A 22,959-nucleotide genomic window follows, 5' to 3' on the forward strand; every position below is an offset into this window, starting at 1 on the left:
AGGTTTTTTTTTTCAAAATTTTCAGTCTTTCACTCATATCGCAAAAAAATATAAAACACAGTGGTGACAGTAGCCATTTTTAGTAAATCACCCCCATTGTCATTCTCTGATGTTCTTCAAAGTCTCACTCTGGTATCCACCTGCCAAACCAAATAAGCCTACTTGTCTATTCCTAATCCGATTCTACCCTGCGAAAATTTTTTGCCAAATATATCTTCAAAGATATTTGTGAAAAATAAAAGTATTCCCACTACATACAGTTGTGTCCAAAATTATTCAACCCCCAATGCTGTAAAGGGGTTTAGGGACTATAGTGTACATTTGGAATTGTATTCAGAATCAAATCCTACAAGGACGTTGTAACTACCCAAATGCAACTAAAATGACATCAATTGTTTATGTAATACAGTAGTAAATGGTTCTTATGTGGTTTCTTCATTGCCACAATTATTCAACCCCTTAAAGACTACCACTCTGAAGAACAGAGGTTCATACAGGTGCTTTCCATCAGGTATTGAAAACACCTGTGGATGTCACCGAGCAGCAATCAAGCATAATAAGCACCAATTAGGCAGCTTTAAAATGACTGTGATACTCAGCTCCTTCTAGACATTTACTGGTGTGGTTACAAACATGGTGAAGGCAAGAGAATGGTCCAGGAAGACAAGAGAAGAGGTGATTTCTCTTCACAGGAAGGGCAATGGCTATAAGAAGATTGCAAAGATGTTAAACATACCAAGAGACACCTTAGGAAGCATCATTCGCAAATTCAAGGCAAAGGGCACTGTTGAAACGCTACCTGGTCGTGGCAGAAAGAAGATGCTGACTTCGACTGCTGTGCGCTACCTGAAGCGTAGAGTGGAGAGAAGTCCCCGTGTGACTGCTGAGGAACTGAGAAAAGATTTGTCAGATGTGGGTACAGAAGTTTCAGCCCAGACAATAAGACGCACACTGCGTAATGAAGGCCTCCGTGCCAGAACTCCCAGGCGTACCCCCTTGCTGTCTCCAAAGAATAAGAAGAGTCGACTGCAGTATGCCAAAAGCCATGTGGACAAACCACAAAAGTTGTGGGATAGTGTTCTGTGGACTGATGAAACAAAATTAGAACTGTTTGGGCCCATGGATCAACGCTATGTTTGGAGGAGGAAGAACAAGGCCTATGATGAAAAGAACACCTTGCCTACTGTGAAGCATGGTGGAGGGTCAATCATGCTTTGGGGCTGTTTTGCTTCTGCAGGTACAGGGAAGCTTCAGCGTGTGCAAGGTACCATGAATTCTCTTCAGTACCAGGAGATATTGGATGGAAACGTGATGCAGTCCGTCACACACCTGAGGCTTGGGAGACGTTGGACCTTTCAACAGGACAATGATCCCAAGCATACCTCCAAGTCCACTAGAGCATGGTTGCAGAGGAAAGGCTGGAACATTTTGGAGTGGCCATCGCAGTCACCAGACTTAAATCCGATTGAGAACCTCTGGTGGGACTTAAAGAAAGCAGTTGCAGTGCGCAAGCCTAAGAATGTGACTGAACTGGAGGCCTTTGCCCATGAAGAATGGGCGAAGATACCCGTAGATCGCTGCAAGACACTTGTGTCAAGCTATGCTTCACGTTTAAAAGCTGTTATAACTGTAAAAGGATGCTGTACTAAGTACTAAGATTGAATGTCACTTGGGGGTTGAATAAAACTGATAATGCTGTGAGCACAGAAAAGACATTTGTGGTTATTTCATTATAACTGTTATGTTATATTTGTCTGACCTACAAGTGCCTCTTTAATGTAAATGTAAGCAAGATGACTGAATGATCAAAAGCAATGTCAAACTGGCCAAAACACTCAATTTCAGTGGGGGTTGAATAATTTTGGACACAACTGTATAACACATATTCTAATAAGGAATTAGACCATTGTGATATGCATGCCCATTGTATTATGTTTGAATTGACTGGGAGGTTTATGCAGCAAATGATGTAGATGCTTGTATATACACAAAACAAGTCTCTGAAAATCTGGTGATATGACAGGAGAAAATAAATATATTTCACTAAACGTAGCATCTGTGTCTTTTATCCATATTTTGACTTCTATGCATTACTGTTAAGAAACTACCGATCCAAACAGGTAGAGATTACTCCAAATTGGCTATAATATTTTTACATTCATTCAGATTCGCATGCCTGGACCACTACTTATTTAATGCATGCATTTATTTATTTCCTTTAGTGAAATGACTTTAACACCATTTTATGAAGTGTTTACTAAGCTTTTTTTGGCTTTTGAGGTAAATATCGCATAAAGGGATAATGAATTGACATTTTCAGCATTGCATGTAATATTTTTGAAAACTTATCAGATCATTTGCAAATTGAGCCCAGTATTTCTTAGAGGGTCAATGTTGCTCCTTGATTGATACAGTACACTTTGTATGCATTGTCACCCTAGGACAATATTTATTTTACAATAAATACACTGAATACAGGGTGCACCCATGAAACTGGTATCATAAAACATTGAGTTTTCTAAAAAGAGAGCACAGAAGTAGCTTTCAGATAGCCCCCTGTTACAGAAAAGTCTTTACAAGAACAAAGAGAAAGGATAAAAGAAAATGCAGAGGACCACTCCTTTAACTCTTTCAGGTGTGTGTGTAATAATTTGAGCTACTGAGCTCTGAAAACTAGCTTTTCATGCAAAGCAGTTAAGAATAGCCTTATCAACTTGTTAGAAGAAGACGTGGTTGTAAATGAGTATATATGACTACTCTTGTGCATATTTTTTAAAAATATATTCTTCTGATTTTTTTTAACATATAAAAAAGTAAATTTTACATATATTTTTACATATATTTGTAAATGCATTCCAAAAATGTAGATTTGTATTTTTAAAGACATACAGTATATTTGAAATGTTTTAAAAATATTTTTCATATATTTTGTAATAAAAACGCATTTCAACATACAGTGTGTATATATATATATATATATATATATATATATATATATATATATATATATATATTTTGAAATCTATAGAATATGGCCAAAAATTGTAGCATTTCAAATATATGTCAATATATTTGGGAAGAGTATTTTTAAAATAAATTTTTCTTCCATGTGGGAGGATCCAGGAGACAGGTGGCAAGGTGGGCTTCTGAGAAAAGTTTAATGACCTCTTTGGTAGTAGCATCATCTAAATAGGAAAGTTTTGAGGGTGGTTTTGTATAGGGTATGCAAAGTGGTATGGATATCTGTGCAGTGGAGATGCCCACACAAATTGCATCAGTATTGTTTTTTTAAATAATTGGCAATCTTGTGAGCAGTGAGTGAGTTACTCTGTGTGGGGGATGGAGAAAGGGGAGAGTTAAAAGTAGAGAAGAGACTAGGAAGACTGGATGACAAGGTATTAATAAGAGTGACAAGGTAGGCTTGTTTGGCAGCATGTAGGGAGGAATTGTATTTTAAGAAGGCAGATTTATATAGGGTGCATGCTTGCTGGGATTTGGTTTTACGCCACAATCACTCCAGTGCATGGCTGTATCTCTAGTGTTGTCAGGCTGCCAAGGTTGCAATGGTCAAGGCCTGATACTTTGTGTAATTAGAGGATCAAGTGAGTCCAGTGTAGATTAAAATGTTGTAGACAGAAATGTCCAAGATTGGGTCCATTGTGTTAGGGCAAAAGATGAGGTTAAGTTTAAAGGTTGGGCTGTTAACATAATTGGGGATGTTAAAATCACCAAGAGTGATAGTGGGTATTTCAGGAGAGAAAGTAGGGTATCCAGGCAGAGACGTCATCAATAGCATGGCACTGGTCTAGGAGGCCGGTAGACCACTGCAATCTTTACAGAAATGGAAGTAAACAGACGAATACAGTGGAATGGATATTGAAAGCGACTTCAAATAGGCAAATGACTTTTAGTAAATGTCCAATTGATATAGATATATTTACATAATAGGCAATGCTAAACTTGGTCCCCAGAGGGCGTAGGAGCACAGGACTAAGGGTGTGTGTGTGTGTGTGTGTGTGTGTGTGCGTGTGCGTGTGCGTGTGCGTGTGTGTAAACAATTGGAAAATAGAAGGTATGATTTGTTGTTTTTATTGAATGTTACAGAGTAATGCATGCTATTTTGTAATAATAAATCTATATCTTAAAATTACAGCTATATGACAAATGTTTAATGTCTAATACAATTTTCATATAATATCTACTTATAATTATATACAGTATCTTACATAGTTAGTCTGGCTGAAAAAAGACAAAAGTCCATCCAGTTCAACCATTAAAATAAAATAAAAAAAAAGCTATAATCCTATACCCACAGTTGATCCAGAGGAAGGCAAAAAACCCAGCAAAGCATTATCAAATTTGCTCCTGCTGGGAAAAAAATTCCTTCCTGATCCCCCAAGAGGATATTTCCTGGATCACCTTTACCTATAAATGTTAGTATCCAGTTATATTCTGTGTATCTAAGAAAGAATCCAGGCCTTTTTTAAAGCAAATCACTGAGCTGGCCAGAACCAACTCTTGAGGGAGTCTATTCCACATTTTCACAGCTCGCACTGTGAAGTAACCTTTCCATGTTTGGAGATTACATTTCTTTTCCTCCAGACATAAAGAGTGCCCCCTGTCCTCTGTGATGACCTCAGGGTGAATAGCTCTACACTGAGTTCACTATATGAACCACTGATGTATTTATACATGTTGATCATATTCCCCCTTAATCTCCTCTTCTCAAGAGAGAATAAATTCAGTTCCTCTAATCTTTCCTCATAGCTGAGCTCCTCCATGCCTCTTATCTGTTTGGTTTCCCTTCTCTGTACTTTCTCCAGTTCCCCAATGTTCTTTTTGTGAATTGCTTCCCAAAACTGAACTGCATATTCCAGATGAGGTGTTACTAATGATTTGTACAGGGGTAATATGATATCTCTCTCTCTGGAGTCTATACCTCTTTTAATACAAGAGAGGATTTTGCTTGCTTTAGAAACTGCAGCTTGGCATTGCATGCCATTATTAAGCTTGTGATCTACCAGAACTCCCAGATCCTTCTCCACCATTGATTTTCCCAGTTGTACTCCCCCTAGTATATATGATGCACGCAGATTCTTAGCCCCCAAGTGCGTAACCTTACATTTATCAACATTAAACCTCATTTGCCACATAGTTGCCTTATTCCTAATCTCCTATATTGTAAACTCGAAAGAGCAGGGCCCTCGAACCCCTTGTGTATTGTTTTGTTACTGTATTGTCTCATGCACTGTCCCCCACTATAATGTACAGCGCTGAGCAAACCTTTTGGCACTATATACTGTATAATAATAATAATAATAATAATAATAAACAGAGCACTGAGGTTGGCTTGTAAATTGGAGACATCCTGTAAAGACGTTATTCCACTGCACAGCTTGGTATCATCTGCAAAGACTAAAATGGGAGTTTTAATCCCAGACCCTATATCATTTATAAATATATTAAAAAGTAAGGGTCCCAACATTGAACCTTGGAGTACACCACTGACAACCCTAGACCATGCAGAGTATGAAACATTAACCACTACTCTTTGAATACGATCTTTTAGCCAGTTTTCTATCCATTTACATACTAATTTTTCCAAGCCTGTAGACTTTACCTTACACATTAGCCATGTGTGGGAAACTGTGTCAAACACTTTTGCAAAATCCAAGTATACCACGTCCACCGCTACCCTTCTGTCCAAGGTTTTGCTCACCTCCTCATAAAAAGAAATCAGATTTGTTTGAAAACTTCTTTCATGAATCCATGCTGTCTGTTGCTTAAAATATTTTTTTCCAGCAAGAACTCATCTATGTGGTATTTTATTAAACTCTCCAGTATCTTCCCAACTATAGAAGTTAAACTACCAGGTCTATAATTACTTGGTAAAGATTTTGACCCCTTTTTAAATATTGGCACCACATTGGCCTTACGCCAATCCACTGGTACTATGACAGTCATTAAAGAGTCCCTAAAAATTAGAAACAATGGATTTGAAATGACAGAGTTCAATTCTTTAAGGACCTGTGGGTGTATGCCATCCAGTCCAGGTGCTTTATTAACCTTTATTCTGTCTAAATATTTTTGGATCATATCAATTGTGAGCCAATGTGGATCATCAGGAGCTGTGTCAATACCATGCCCATTATGGACAAGAGCTTTGTATTGTATACACAGAGCTGAAGAAGGTATTTAATAAATTAGCCTTCTCTTTGCCCCCAGTCACCCACTCTAGATTATTTTGTAAAGGGCCTACATGCTCAAACCGGACCATTTTACTATTAATATATATGAAGATTTTTTGGGGGTTGGTCTTGCTATCTTTTGCAACCTGTTGTTCATTTTCAATTTTTGCGCCCTTTATTTCCTTTTTACATATTCTGTTATATTTTTTGTAATGTTTAAACGATGATAGCGTTCCTTCATTTTTATATTTAATAAACGTTCTTTTCTTATTATATATAGCTTTTTTAACTTTGGCCATAAGCCACATAGGTTTGATTTTGAGCCTTTTAAACTTGTTGCCCATGGGAATATATTTTGCAGTGTGTTCACATAGTCTTTTTGAAGAACTCACATTTCTGGGTTGTGTTCATCAATGCCAAAATTCCCTCCCAGTCTAAGTCTTGGAGAGCAGCCCTCAGCCTTGGAAAATTAGCTATCTTAAAATTTAGCATTTTTATTTTTCCTGTATGTGCTCACTGTTTACAGCTAACAATAAATAAAATCATGTTATGATCACTGCTACCCAGATGTTCTTTTATATGGACATTCGTAATAAGCTCTGCATGGTTTGAGATTACCAGGTCCAGCAGAGCATTATTCCTAGTAGTAGCCTCTATGAACTGTACCATAAAATTGTCCTGTAGTAGGTTTAAAAATGTTTGCCCTTTAACGGTTTCTGCAGTACCATGACTCCAGTCAATTTCCGGGTAGTTAAAATCCCCCATTATTATCGCTGTCCCAGCCCTTTTGATCTGTGCAAGGAGCGGAGTCTCCATCTCCTCATTAACACTGGGAGGCCTATAACAAACTCCAAAGTTTACCTTTGTAGCACACACCCTCATGTGCCGTTCCACCCATAATACTTCAGCCTCATCACACTCTCCATCAACTAGGTCCTCTTTCACACTCGCTCTGAGATCACATTTCACATAGACACAGACACCACCACCTTTCCTATTTACCCTGTCTCTCTGAAAGAGAGCCAGGAATATTAATGGCCCAGTCATGTGAAAAATGAAGCCAAGATTCAGCAATATCAGTTAAATCAATGTTCTATTCATGCACCAAAGCTTCCAACTCACCTATTTTGCTTGGCAGACTTCTGGCATTGGTGAACAAACACTTTAATTCATTGACACCTTGTTCACACGTACTTTGCATACTTTTTTTTCATACAAATGGTACCAATTCCACTGGTTGTTTGTAAGATGGGAACCTTCTTATCTGCCATAGCCTTCCCCTCATCTTTCCCCATTCCACCCACCAATAAGTACTGACCCCTGTCTGATCTGTCTACCCCGTTATAATTCTCCCTCCCCCTTGATCCTAGTTTAAATATTTCTCCAGCCTTCCCATAAACCTCTCCCCTAGCACAGTAGACTCCCTTCCATTTAGGTGCAAACAATTTCTAGCATTTAGGTTTCACCCCAATGAAAAGTCAGCGCAGTGGTCTAGAAACCCAAATCCTTCCCTCTTACACCAGGTCTTCAGCCAAGCATTGAGTTCTCTAATCTCCCCCTGTCTTTCTGAGTTGTGCATGGCACAGGTAATATTTCAGAGAATATCACCTTGGAGGTCCTTCCCTTCAACTTGCAGCCTAGTTCTTTAAATTGATTCTTCCATGTATTCTGTCATTGGTTCCAACATGAACCAAGACAGCTGGGTCATGCCCAACCCCTCCCAGTAATTTATCAACCCAGTCCACCACATGCCAAACCCTGGCACCAGGGAGACATGAAACCATTCAGTTGAGGTGATCCTAGTGACAAATTATTCTATCAGTCCTTCTGATTATAGAATCCCCTACTACTAACAGCTGTCTAGGCCTTCCTGCACTACCCTCAACACCCATCCCAATTGGTCTGCCCTCCCGGCTGCTAGGGATAGCAGTGACATCCAGGGCTGCCACCCCTGAGCTTGCCACCCCCACATCTTCACCCAACTTGGCAAATCTGTTTGGGTGTACAAACCCAGGACCAGCCTTCCTTTTCTGTGAGCCCCTACCACTCCCTCTCATTACAGTAACCCATCTTCCTATCTGATAATCCTGATTAGCCCCTCCACATCAATCCCATTAGCTACATGCTCAGAGAGCAGAAGACCCCTTTCAAGGTTGTTGGTTCTACCTAGTGTTGCAACTTGCTCCTCCAGATCTCTAACGCAAGTTTCCAGAAGGGCAACCCGCTCACATCTGTTGCAGTGGTATCCATCCTGGAGCTGTTGCTTCATTACTGCATACATGCTGCACACTGTGCACTGCACAAAACCTTCCACCCTGCTAGCACACATTATCCCAGTTACAATATTAACAGGAAATATCCGTTGTAACTTACAGGTTTGTAGACTCCTGTTATAATCTCCTGTTTTCCACTCCAGTTTTTTAATGCCACTTGTCAAAGGTCCAGCATGCAAAATACAGGCAAGCTCAGAATGAGCTCTGCAGCAAGTTATATAGGACCTGTATTACCTGTGACCAAATAACCCCTCCCCTTAATTAGCAGACTGAAGGAAGACAAGGAAAGGAAAAAAAAATGCTATTTAAAAAGTGACAGAAAAAGTGATTCGTAAAAGCTTTTAGCCAAACCCAAAGAAGAAAATAAAATCTTAATTCTTGAAACATGGTACAACTATATACTATTAACAAAACTAAGGTCAGCATCGTGGCATAGTGGTTAGCCCTTCTGCCCAGCAGCACTAGGGTTGCTAGTTCAAATCCCACCCATGGCACTAAATACATGGAGTTTGCAATTTCTACATGTGTGGTTTTCCTCCCACACTTCAAAGACATGCTGGTAGCTGTTTTGGCTCCTGTCTAAGCTGTCCCTAGTATATGAATGTGTTTTAGTAACTTTAGATTGTAATCTCCTTTTAGTCACTAGTATGTATAAATGTGAGCTCATAGAGGTATATATTTGCTTCTTGCACTAAGCGAAACCTGCAGTGGACATCAGGGTCCCGCATGTTTTCCAAGTATGCATATGGTGCAAAAAAGCCATGCCTGGTGAAGGCGCTTGGTTGCGTGCAACCTCTCTGCTTTGCAGAAGACTTTGCCAAACATAGACAGCCCCAGCAACAGCGCCGCCTTCTCCTCTTCAGCCATGATTGTAAGTAGTGAGGCAGAAGTGGTCCTTGACACAAATAAATACACACAATTGACACCTCTGTTTTGTGTTCCTGTGTTTTTGAGTTTAATAAGTGTCACCTGTCTCCAGCTGCTGTGTAAAAAGAATCAGCAGTATTTATGTTGCTACATTTTGCACAGCACTTTACAATAGGGTTAGAAGGGCCCTGCTCAAAGGCTTACAGTCTAAAAGGGATCACAACTTAAATTTCAGTGTACAGCAGGGAACAAAATAAGGTTAATATTAACCAGGCAATGCATTTAGGGTACAACAAATCTCACCAACCCAACCACCCAATTTGTTTTTAGGGGCAAGATTCTCAAAAACAAAACAGGGTATAAAAAAAAACAAAAACAGAAGAAAAAAACAATATAGCGCCAACACCCACCACCACCCCAGTTCCCACACATAAACATTTCTGATTATGGTAAGCAGGAGGCTGCATTTCTGTCTACATGATTAGCAAACTATATCAAAGTTAGGAGTTTTAAGAGTAGAACAAATGACATTTGTTAGTAACAACAAGGGTCAACAGATGCTCACAAACCATAAACGCATGGTCAGACTAAAAAACTAAAAAATTGAAGTCATGTCCACAAAAACCCACTTTTGAGGGACAAATGCACAACAATTACAGCAAACACACAAAACAAACATCATAACAGCCTTAGTGGGATGTTGGTCATTATGGACAATATCTCTCTCCCAATAAAAAAAATAAAGCTAAGGACTGAGAAAATATCCTGGCCTCTTCTCAGGCCAAGCAAACCCCAGCATTGCAGTCCTTTATAGAACATAGATTGTATTGTTAGCATGCCAAATAACTACAGACACCCAATGAAGGACACACCCACCAGTGCCATTAAATCTGTCTCTTCATGTATGCCTCAAGTGACTTCACCTGATTAGCAGGCACACCTTCTTCTAAATGTGTTACCCCTTGGCCATGTGCAGCGATTCACAGACTACAGGCCAAACATCTAAGTCCATTAGCATGCACAGAAAGAAAGCAACAGTTATCTAAGCATATGTACCTGTGCAGTGTACAACAGAAAATGTGTAATGTCCAAGTCCCTGGGCATGCTCAGTGCTAAAAGAAAACACAAGTTGTAAGTCCTTGGACATGTGCAGGGTATAGAGGAGGAAATCTCAAATGTGTGAGGGCTGCTTCGCCGAAATTGCTGACAAGCACATTCGTCATCCAAAACAGATGTCCAGTATTTCCCATCTATTCCAATGTCTCTAGTTTACCCCGGTGTAGGGTATTCTTGTGCAGCCCAATTAATTAGAATATGATGAATGTGTTCTGCATGGACCTACACTGGAACATGGCCAGACACCTCCTAAACACACTGAAATGCATTTTTGCCTGCAAATTCTGTGGTTAGGAGATGGCATCTGCTGGCATAATAACAACCAGTGACTTACCCCTGCTGTCAGCAGTGATTCCCCAATGACAGAAGATTGAAAATATCCAATATGGAGCAAAAGAGCATGGGCCCTTCAGTCTGTCATGGATGTAAAGGGGAACCACATGGGCAAAAAATAAAAAAGTGTGGCTTCCCCCCAAAATCACTAACACACACTTATCTGAGCATACAGTCCTGCAGGCCAGAAAGGGGGTAGAAGAGCGAGCCCCCCCTACACACACTTTTTATTTGTAAAGTCAGCTCATTTGTTTACATTATGTGAAACCCTCCTAAAAAGTGTAGCAACTGCATATAACACATACAAAAAACATGCATTTTTATTGGCTCAGGTACTTATATAGTGCTGTCAATTTACACAGCGCTTTACATACATATTGTACATTCACATCAGACATGACTTCAAGGAGCTTTTAATCTAAAATCCCTAAATCATATACTAGGGATAATTTAGACAGGAGCCAAAGCAACTAGCACCATGTCTTTGGAGTGTGGGAGGAATCCCACGCAGACACAGGGAGAACATGCAAACTCCATGCAGATAGTGCCATGGCGTGGATTCTAACCCTACCTAAGGCAACCCTAGTGCTACTAGGCAGAAGTGCTAACCACTAAGCCACTGCACTGTCACATGCATGTAGACTTCATCTCTTTGGTGTGAACTAGCCTTATGTCTCTGTGCATGCTCAGTGTAACAAACAATATATCTTAAATGGAATTCAAATTGGGGTGCTGTGTTATTAAATCAGATGTGTATTGGCTATATGTATTCAGAGGGTGACACCACTATTCCAAAGTGTCACGTTTTTCACCTCTGCTCTGCCATGTACATCAAGCAGTGCAATTTATCCTTGAACGCATGTGAGTAGGTGCACAATATTTATTACATAAAATCTGTGGGTTGTACTATGGAATATATGCTTGCTTATCCCTTACATGGCTTAATGTAAACGGCTTAGTGGAGATGGAAACAGTGAATCCCTGCTGTTCTACCCTGGAGTTCCTGAGCGCTACTAAACAACCTTTTGCTATGATATGCCATATGAGTCCAAGGCTGGTGATGGATGATTGCTGGCAACATGCTGCTATAAGAACCCCTATAATTTGGGGTCTTATCACTTGGTAAGAGGCTGCAATTGATGTAATTTATGAGTGAAAACATATGGCAAGGTTTGCAGTGATGGTGGGACACTCCTACACATAGCTACTTATTTTAATTGTACATTTGCATATAGGTGGTGGACTTCCATCAGTGTCTATGTTTATTGATTTATGAATTGATATTTTTTCCTTATTGGTGTGTCACTGTGGAATAGTGGTGTCACCCTCTGATTTTTTTTCCATCATTTGTATGTGTATTTATGATGTTGGGACACATATCACATTTTTAGGAATAATATCATGGTCTTTTGTATTGGGATACATATAACCAACACACAACACATTTAGTAACACAGTTCAACATTTATATCCCTTTTAATTTTGCTTCAGCACTTGTATTGTGTGTGGTTCATGAAGCTGTGGAGGTTTTGATTTATATGTTTGTTAGATACTGAGCACTAAGTGCAGGTTTTTCTACCACTTAGTTAATATACACTATATTGCTATAATAGCTTCAACTCCGACTCCGTGAATATTCCATCACCAACCGCCCCCGCGAATGCCCTTGCGCGCCACCCCAGAAATTGGCTGCTCAGTCTAAAATGCCCGGGCCTAATTTTTGTCCCAGTCTGGGCCTGCCTATCACGGTGCCACACTTGAATTCACTGAGCTCCTGAGAGCAAACCATTCTTTCACAAATGTTTGTAGAAGCAGTCTGCATGCCTAGGTGCTTGATTTTATACACCTGTGGCCATGGAGGTGATTGGAACACCTGAATCTAATGATTTAGAGGGATGTCCCAATCCGTTTGCCAATATAGTGTATCTCAAAAGTCTAAGTCCCTGGGCATGCTCAATGCACATGGCAGTACATACATAAGTGTAAATACTGCAGAGAATATATGCTCCAAGAAAAAAGAATAAAACACAGTAAAAAACGAGAAAAGATAAATATTGTATATAAGAAGCAAAACACAACTAAATAAAATTACAAAGGAAATGAAAAAGTTCTTAGAATATCTATGTTGGTGTTTCTGTGCATACTGTAGTAACAATTCTATAGTTACAAGTATTGATGTATACCATTAACTACAAATATATATATATGTATATATTAGCCTGTTTATTGATCACACTTTCACAAAAACAGGTTCACTCTTTTGAACAACATTTTCAAGCTTGCAGACAAAGGTATTTACTATAGACAAAGGCATTTAAGTGAAGGCACTTTTTAGGTTTCCAAGTCTGGGCATGGTAAGTCATATCATTACTGAGACGTTTGAACTAGGTTAAGTCAATGCCTGTTTGGATTCTTTAAAAATATATCACTTTATACAGACACATTTAGAATTATTTTAACCATTTCACTGCCAAGTACATATGGTGTACAGACCTACAGGACTGCTTCTTGCTGGCCAGGTCCGTAATCTACTGTTATTCAGCTAAAATGTGACCTTCCCCCCAGCTGAGGCCACCAATTCCACCGATGCTGCTGCTTTCCTGTATCTGATTTTCCACCTCCTGCCCTTGTTTTTTGCCCCCCTCATTCTTTTGGCCCCTTCACCTTTTGATTCACAGCCACCCCAGCATCGATGTCCCCCTCCCCATACCGATCGACCCCCTCACAACCCCGATCCCCTGTAGCTACCCTGCGGCTTCTCACCTCTCCCACCAGCTTCAGGGCAGCCATAGGGGTTTTGAAAATACACCCACCCTGTCGCTCTGACCTCCCTCCGCAATGCCCCCCTCTCATCGATCCCCCAGGATCTATCCTGCTGTGCTGCTATCCGGCATTCTCTCCTCCCTGTCCTGCTATCTGCAGCTGCTGCTTGGTGACAGTACACAAGCTGTCAGGATGGAGAGTGGTGTAGGAGGAGGATTGGCAAACATGATCAATGGCTATGCCTGTACAGTCATTGCATCGCAATTGACATGAATGGGACTGCCTGCATAGGGATGCATGGGACACCTGGGCATCTCCGTGAGGGTAAACACGGCCCTCCACTGGCATACACTTTAGTACACCCCATGTAAATGAGGCCTTAGTAGCAATGTAGCAGGAATCATGTCATTTATGTTGTATTTGTGTGCACTAATAATGATTTTAGTTTATTTTTAGTGAAAATAGCGATTGGTGAACATTTGTGCAAATACTGTGGGGCCTAAAGAATCAGTAGTACTTTTTTATTGTACAGGTCATGTGCTTTCAGAAAATATATGGTTTGGGGAGGTCTTTTCAAATCCTGAAAGCTGTAAGGGAAAATGGAAATCTCCAGATACTGAGACTAAATAGTTTTTATTTCCAGTTTTGCAAAAATTCTGTTTTCATAATTTCACAATTTAAAATTTACAAATATTTATTATGTATTAACTGAATATAGTTTTAACTTTTATATTTAGTAGGAATTTAGCAGGAATTTTGTAAATGTTGCCATGTATGTATCCACATCACTGGAGTTACATCACTGGGTGACATGATTTGCAATAGATTTACATAATATAACACTATTTAATTTTTTATTGTAATTTTTATGTAATGTAATTAGAATTATTTTTCACAGTGTTGGCCTCTTTCCGAAAATGAGTAATGAGTGGAACTAATGTACCCTTACAATTATTTTCCTGGGCGGGGGCAGATATCTGTGGGCTCCTTTAGCATAAAGAGGTCTTCTACAATCCCCCCTCAACCTCCCCACATCTATTTGAAATACAAGATGTGAGTACGAGGCTCTTGGTGCATTGCAAAGGAAGGAGGCTTTGCCTGCAGGGTACCCCCAAATGTTCAAAGGCATGTGATATAGAAAGGTGGAGGGGGTTGCATGCTTCCTACCTTCTCTTTTCTGGTCACTTAGGGTGCAAGTCTGTATAATGGTCTGGTTGGAACCCCATACAATAAAATAAATGTGTAGTGTTTCTCAAAAAAAGGGGAGATGGCATGGGGTTCTCTTAAAACTCCAACCAGAACCTTGGCCAGAAAAGTGAGGGCAGGGAGCATAAAGCCAACTCCCCTGGTACCATACCAAGCTACAGTACATGCATTTTATTTCAGATACTTATATTTATTTCAGGTACTTATATTTAACCACTAGCCTACAGGCCACTTATACCCCCATCCTGCCCAGGCCAATTTCTAGCTTTCAGCGCTGTCACACTTTAAATGACAATTGCACGGTCATGCAACACTGTACCCATATGAAATGTTTATAATTTTTTTGTTACAGATAGAGCTTTATTTTGGTGGTAAAAAAACCTTTGGGTTTTTTATTTTTTCTTAAACAAACCAAAAACCACTGAAACTTTTGAAAAAAAATGTTTTTTCTGAGTTTTTGTTATAAAATTTTGTAAATAAGTGATTTTTCTCCTTCACTGATGTGCGCTAATGAGGCTGTAGTGATGGGCATTAATAGGCTGCACTGATGGACACTGATAGGTGGCACTGATGGGCACTGATGAGGAGGCACTGGTAGGTGGCACTGATGGGCATTGATAGGCATCACTGATGGGCACTGAATGGCAGCACTCATATATGGCACTGATAGGCGGCACTGATAGGCAGCACTGACGGGCATTGATAGGCGGCACTGACTGACACTAATAGGCGACACTGACTGGCACTGATAGGTGGCACTGATTGGCATCACTGATAGGTGGCACTGACTGGCATTGATAGGTGGCACTGGCTGACACTGATGGGTGACACTGAAAGGCAGCTCAGATGGGCACTGATATGTGGCAGTGATGTGGCGCTGATGGGCACTGAAATGTGGCATTGATGGGTACTGGCAGGCGGCATTGATGAGCACTGACAGCTGGCACTGATGGACACTGACAGGTGGCACTGCTGGGGCTACACAGATCATCAGGGCACACTGATCATCAGTGCCCTGATGATCTGTGTACATGTCCCCTCCGAGGAATGCTGATTACCGGCTCTCCTCTCCTCTGTCAGCGAAACAGCTCGTGAGGAGAGAAATGTTGATAACCGGTATTTCCCTGTTTACATGTGATCAGCTGTCATTGAACACAGCTGATCACATGACCGAGCCAACATCTTCGGCTCTTTCCATTGATCGGTGATCCGCTGTGTCCGAGGGACACAGCGCATCGTCGATCGCCGCGCTGCGCGCTCCCGGAGCCTTGCATGCGCGGTTAGAATGGGAGGACGTCATATGACATCCTCCCAGGGTGACAGAACCGCCTTGCACCCGTCATTGTACTATATGGCGGGTGGGATGAGGTTAAACATTGGGGATGTAACTTGCAGGAGAGGGGGTGGGAAAGCCTCCCCCCACTGCAAGGCACTATGTCCTAAAGTTTAGGGACAAGGGCCTCTTTCCCACATCCATTCCCGAAAAAAGGATGTAGGGGTTTGTAGGGGAGCTTTAAGAAATCTGGAATTTATAGTAAGGGGGCCCATAGATATCCACCCCTTCAGTGGTAATTAGTACAGGGTCAGATCAGTACAACTTAGTTCCTGTTCCCAAAAAGAGTGAAATATAACTAAACACACCACAAAAATGAAAATGTTCTTTCATTAGCTTACTCAAAAATACAATTAAAACATTTTAAAAATGTACTCTGATGTAAATCCTTGATCAGTAATTTAATCCACAATGTAAATCCATCATCAATTACCTCATCCAGTGATGTAAATCCTCACCAATTGATGGGTATTGGGTGATGTCATTCATATATTTGTTCAATTACATCGCCCAGGATCTGTGGCTAATTGTTGATTTGGTAATTGTTAAGCTGGTAATTTGGTTGAGCAAACTGACCAATTAGTTGGTTTGATGAACTGTAAACAGGCTAGCTTTGGATTTGGAGCGTAAACTCAAATCTCATCATTCATAGCAACTAATTTGAATTCAAACCAAGACAATATTATTTCTAATTGGTTGCTATGAGTTACTGCACTTAAATGTTGGCACTTAGAAACACATTTTATTGAAATTAAATAAAAACATAATCATTTATTATTATATAAGGTCCAGAGTTACTTACTATTTATGCTGCTAATATATTTTACCTGAATTTTATTTGAACCTACGGTAGATGAGTACTTACATGATATGAGGAGCTTGTTCCTTTTTTATTACTTTGTAGGTGAACTCTAGCGGCAGGAGACAGAGGAAGGACGGTGTTTCCACACAATTGGGTAAATAACAGGTTTAATGCAGTTTACACAACATAGCTAATACCAAAAGTGAGATTGGTTAAAGTAATGTTTCAGTATACTGAAAGTAACATTTAAGCATTCAGTTTATCAAACGATTACAAATTGGCAAAATAAAACCACCAGTCCACAGCATGCCTAAGCCAAATTGTTTAATGACTCTTGCTTGATGTGTAATTGTACTTTGGAGAAACTACATGAATTTCATGCTAGACAGCAAGTCTGAGTAAAATATGCAAAAGCCTGTGGTACAGGGACAAAACCTTCTACTATTCTTTAGACATACCAATGTGAATGTGGCATGTACTAATGTTTTAATTCAAATAGCTGAAAATAACAAAAAATGTCATTTATACAGTAATTGATGAGTTACTGCATTTGAAAATATTACTCTGAGCCAATGTATAATTGCAGCCTTCCAATAAACATGACTCCTATGCTACATTAGTGCTCAAATAAAGAATTTATTTTTCCGTATTAGACTGCTGACACCATACCCTTGCAGTGTTGAAAATAGTATCCCTATTTGATTCTGCAAGGTAACTGGAGCTAACCGGAGGTGCTTTCTGTGACTACAGACTTCATCTAACCTGCTAAATTATGCCTGTAATAGGATGGTAAGTGGTCCTTTGGATAAATTGAGCAATTCTCCAGTGGAATGAACGTTCATTTCCATTCATCTAAATACAGTAATTTCAATATTTTTATGGTGGGTGGGATGCATCTTTTCCATAACTCTGGTGGGAAACTTGGCTGGAGAGTGGAAACATGGACATGGTATTGTGTTTCCTTTTTTTTCTAAAAAAGAAAAGGGAAGAACTAGCCCCAATTGAACAAATATTTTTCAACAAGCTGTAAAAACCTGTACAAATATGGCTGACATTTAAAGCTATTACGCTTTTAAGGAAACTATACATAATCAGCCCAAACTGCATCCAATCAGCCGTATATTCTAGAAAAGAGTTTATTTTTTTAGAAAACTTCACTGCCTATTGTTCCACCCGTAATTTACAAAGTACACCAAAAGCAGGACATGCAAAAAAATCTGAAATTAACTTAACATAATTTTTTTTATGTTTAATGCAAGCATGCTAAATAATGTGCAAGTTTCGGAATGGAATCATACACCCTGTGTTGCTAATTAAACTGTAATGATTTCTCCTGTTCAAGGGTCAGAGAGTAAAGCTGGCTAGTTTAACTTCATCTGTAGTAGCCCTAATTTATTTAAGGCAAGCAGCCTTTCCTGTACTCCGTTGTCCATAAGCCTTATTGCACTAGATTATACTCTCTGGTAGTGATGAGCCAAACGACCTTGAGTTTGGTTTGGCAGGGGTACAGCAGACTTCAAATTTGGATGCCAAATCATAACCCTACTGAAATCGATGAGACAGAAATTTGTCTAAAATGGCAATTTTCTGATTAAATAAGAAAAGAGGTGTCAGAAAGTGGTAGTCACTGTCCTGGGTAATATGTACCAATGCAAAAAAAAAAAAAAATAACATATTTGGCATTCTTAGGGAGAATTTGCAGATACCCATGGTTTCTTCTCTAAACATTTATGAATTTCAACAAATGGCATTGCAAGGAATCATAGCCTATGGATTATGTTGATAAAGTGTGAATGTTGATCACCATAACCTCTAAAGAAACATTTTAAGATCCAAAAAGAGCGGAGTCATTCCCTTGTCTATGCTGCACACCACAGTCAAGAGTTTTCAGATTATTGTGTCAACCATCTTTTGTGATGTATATATTTGTGTGATCATGTGGCTGATCTACCTGGGGAAAATCACAGAGGAAAAATAATAGCACAGCATTATTATTAATCTATTGGATTTAAACAAACACATGTACCTGCCCCAAGACACTTTTCGGAACAAGGTCATAAGGATAATGACTTGAGGTTTATGATCTTAAAAGAGAAAATGAGGATGAAGGAGAGAGAAGATTGCGTTGGAATCAGGCAAGTGAACATTAGGATTGATTAACTGTCTATAACAACTTTATTAATCAGTAATATAGACTATGACCTTAATAGACACAAAAAGGACAGCACTTCTGAATCCACGTTTCTCCCTCCAGGAGAAAATGGAAGTCTCACCCACTTAATCTTGCATGTATATCACAAGTCCAAAGTTTACTTTCTGGAAGCAGTCTCAGCTTAATTCTCCTCTTCCTCTCTGTTAAACAAATTTGCTGTAGTACACGATGTCAAATTGCACATACCAGTACCACGGTTGAAATGTCAAAAGTCTGACCACAATGAGCTTGTTTGGATTAGTGCAATTCCAGCTCACTGTGCTCCAAGCCTCAACAATTGGTGAAAGACACTATCCCAGCATCCTGAGTTCCAAGCCTCTCTCTGGATCATTCTTCCAGCCCCAGACATTCAACTGCCTAAGCCTCACTGTCAGCCTTTCTCCAGTCTTACTTCCTTTGAGCTTGCACCGACCTACTCCTCCAAAGGATGTAGTGTCACACACATTTTTTCATTCTTGCTCTGGACCTTATACTCTCCTTGAACGCAAAACAGAAGAAGAAACAAAAAGAGAACCTCTCCTTGTGCATTACAAGCATAAAAAAACTTTATTTGTGATAAAGGTACTACTCACAAGAGTACAGTGTATCTATGCATTCAGAAAGGGGGGAAACTCTCCACTGGTAACACCAGATTGGGGCCAGCACTCCAAAACAAAATCCAACACTCCTCCCACTGTAACCAAGTGCATTTAAAAGGTCAAGACACCTTCTTCATACCCCTGATGAAGTTGGCCTCCTTCTGAATGCATGGATAGACTGCACACCCTTCTGGTTTATACATGCAACACTCCTGTTCTGGCCTTACCCTTCACGCCTTTGTCTTCCTCCTACAGACAGTCTTCATACACAATCCTGTGCAAATAACTTGTAGCACCTTGCTGCTCTGGCTCTCACCTGTCTCTCCTAGGTGGAGCCCTCCCGACTTCTGGCAGAGACCTTCTCTGTCAGCTGAGGTGGAGCCCAGACATATAGTCAGGTCTCTACAAAAGCCCTCACACACCAGTACAGTCAATTGCATAATTAATCTGGTTGAAGAAAGACACAAGTCCACCTAGTTCAAGTAATGGAAAAAAAAAATACAACAACACATACAAATAGTAAACCTCCATATACACTATTCAATACCCACAGTTGATCCAGAGGAGGGAAAAAAAACAATAAAGCATGATCCAATTTCCTCCAGCTTGGAAAAAAATTCCTTCCTGAACCCTTAGGAGGGATTGGATATTCCCTGGATCAATGTTACCTATAAATATTAGTATCCAGTTACATTATATGTAGAGATGAGCGAAGTATTCAAAAATTCGATTCGACTGATTCGGCGAATTCGTGGAAAAATTTCGATTCGAGTCGAATATATTCACTGTGAATTTAACTTAAAAAAGGGTGTTTCTAGGCTTCAGAGAGACTTAATATTAGTGCAGAACACTGTACCTTTAATTTAAATGCCCTTGGAGTCTGCTGGGGAAGAGAAATAATACTGTCAGTCAGTATGACATGCAGATGAGTGCCGTCGATCTTAGAATCACCGCACACTTCACTCATTTGGGCAGTCACGGGGCCAAAACCAGAGTGTGGAGCCACAGTGTGGCGGTGGAGGCAGCAGCAATGGGAGGCCATACAGCACCCTATGACAAAAATGGAAACCACCAGCAGTGTGAGGAGACCTGAAAGTGGCACATGGCAGAGTGTGGCGATAGAGACAGCAGCAATGGGAGGCCGTACAGGGACCCATGACACACTCTGGACCTGGCAGCAGCATGAGGAGGCGGTACAGGGGCCCATGACAGATTACGGGCCTGGCAGCAGCATGAGGAGTCGGTACGGGGGCCCATGGCAGATTACGGGCCTGGCAGCAGCAATGGGAGGCCGTACAGGGACCCATGACACACTCTGGACCTGGCAGCAGCATGGGGAGGCGGTACAGGGGCCCATGACAGATTACGGGCCTGGCAGCAGCATGAGGAGTCGGTACGGGGGCCCATGACACACTCTGGACCTGGCAGCAGCATGAGGAGGCGGTACAGGGGCGCATGACAGATTACGAGCCTGGCAGCAGCAACTTGGACAGGAGGACGTTCAGCTTCTGCACCGTCGGGTGCGTGCTCGCAAACTGTTGTCTCTTGGAAACGGATTCCAAGAAAGACTGCTGACGGAATCCGTGAAGAGGAGTAGCAGGAGAAGGAGCATCTGAACGAGCGGAATATGCCAACAAGCGACAACAGGGGCCCATGACAGATTACGGGCCTGGCAGCAGCATGAGGAGTCGGTACGGGGGCCCATGGCAAATTAGGGGCCTGGCAGCAGCTATGGGAGGCCCGTAATCTGCCAGCACCCTATGACAAAAAATGGAACCCACCAGCAGTGTGAGGAGACCTGAAAGTGGCACATGGCAGAGTGTGGCGATGGAGACAGCAGCAATGGGAGGCCGTACAGGGACCCATGAGAGACTCTGGACCTGGCAGCAGCATGAGGAGGCGGTATAGGGGCCCATGGCAGATTAGAGGCCTGGCAGCAGCTATGGGAGGCCCGTAATCTGCCAGCACCCTATGACAAAAAATGGAACACACCAGCAGTGTGAGGGGACCTGAAAATGGCACATGGCAGAGTGTGGCGATGGAGACAGCAGCAATGGGAGGCCGTACAGGGACCCATGAGAGACTCTGGACTTGGCAGCAGCATGAGGAGGCGGTATAGGGGCCCATGGCAGATTAGGGGCCTGGCAGCAGCTATGGGAGGCCCGTAATCTGCCAGCACCCTATGACAAAAAATGGAACACACCAGCAGTGTGAGGAGACCTGAAAGTGGCACATGTTTGGGGCATGATTCATGGCGGATTTAGTCAGTTGTGTCAGGAACTGGTGGTTTGAAATCCAGACTAATCCACGCCTGATTCATTTTCACAAACGTGAGTCTCTCCACACTTTGGGTGGACAGTCGTGTCCTCCGCGGAGTTGCAATACCTCCTGCCGCACTAAACACGCGCTCCGATGCCACGCTACTGGCCGGGCATGACAGCCTTTCAAGGGCAAATTCAGCTAGTTGGGGCCAAAGGTCAAGTTTCATTGCCCAGTAGTCAAGGGGATTGTCTACCTCGGTTGGCAGGGTGCTGTCCAAGTAGGCCTAAGCCTGTTGTTTGAGGTCCTGCTCCAGGTCCACCTGATGCTGCTGCTGCTGCTGCTGCGGCTGGTTAGTAGTTTCCTCACTGCGCTGGTGAAGAAAGCTACTCATCATCGACTGCAGACTGAGGCAGCCGCTGCTGGTGGAGCTGCCACTGCTCCTACCACCCCACCCCTCCCCTGCTGCCATGGCAGCGGAACGCGAGCGCACAGGGCCCACAGTGTCTGAGGATGGACGTTGGCGCAGACAGGCAGAGACCAGCTGACTACATAGGTGGTTTTTATAGTACGTTATTTTGGCCTCCCTCTCAGCAGGTGTGAAAAAGGCCACCATTTTTGAAAGGTAGCGAGGGTCCAACAAGGTGGACAGCCAAAAGTCATCCCTCTGTCTGATGGTTATTATTCGGCTGTCGCTACGCAAGCAAGCGAGCATGCTATGGGCCATTTGTGCCAAGGAATGCGAGGGACTCCCTGCCTCCATCTCCACAGCATACTGCCACGGTGCGTCTGGGTCCTCTGTCTCCTCTTCCTCCTCCTCTACCAGATGCTCCTGCTCCTCCACTCCTGTCCGCTGAGTGGAAAAACCACCCATTTCACTCAATAATTCCTGAGCACCAATGTCCTCCTCTACCTCCTCCTCTTCTTCCTGTCCTGCCCCCACAGGGGTCATGTGGCGTTGAGATCTGTGCGCCACGTCTACCGCACCCTGACCAGCCATTGTTAACAGCATTTGTTCCAGGACGTGCA

The sequence above is a fragment of the Staurois parvus genome, unplaced genomic scaffold, assembly GCF_062004578.1.
Source record: "Staurois parvus isolate SC_StPar_1 unplaced genomic scaffold, SC_StPar_1.0 ptg000318l, whole genome shotgun sequence".
NCBI lineage: Eukaryota > Metazoa > Chordata > Amphibia > Anura > Ranidae > Staurois > Staurois parvus.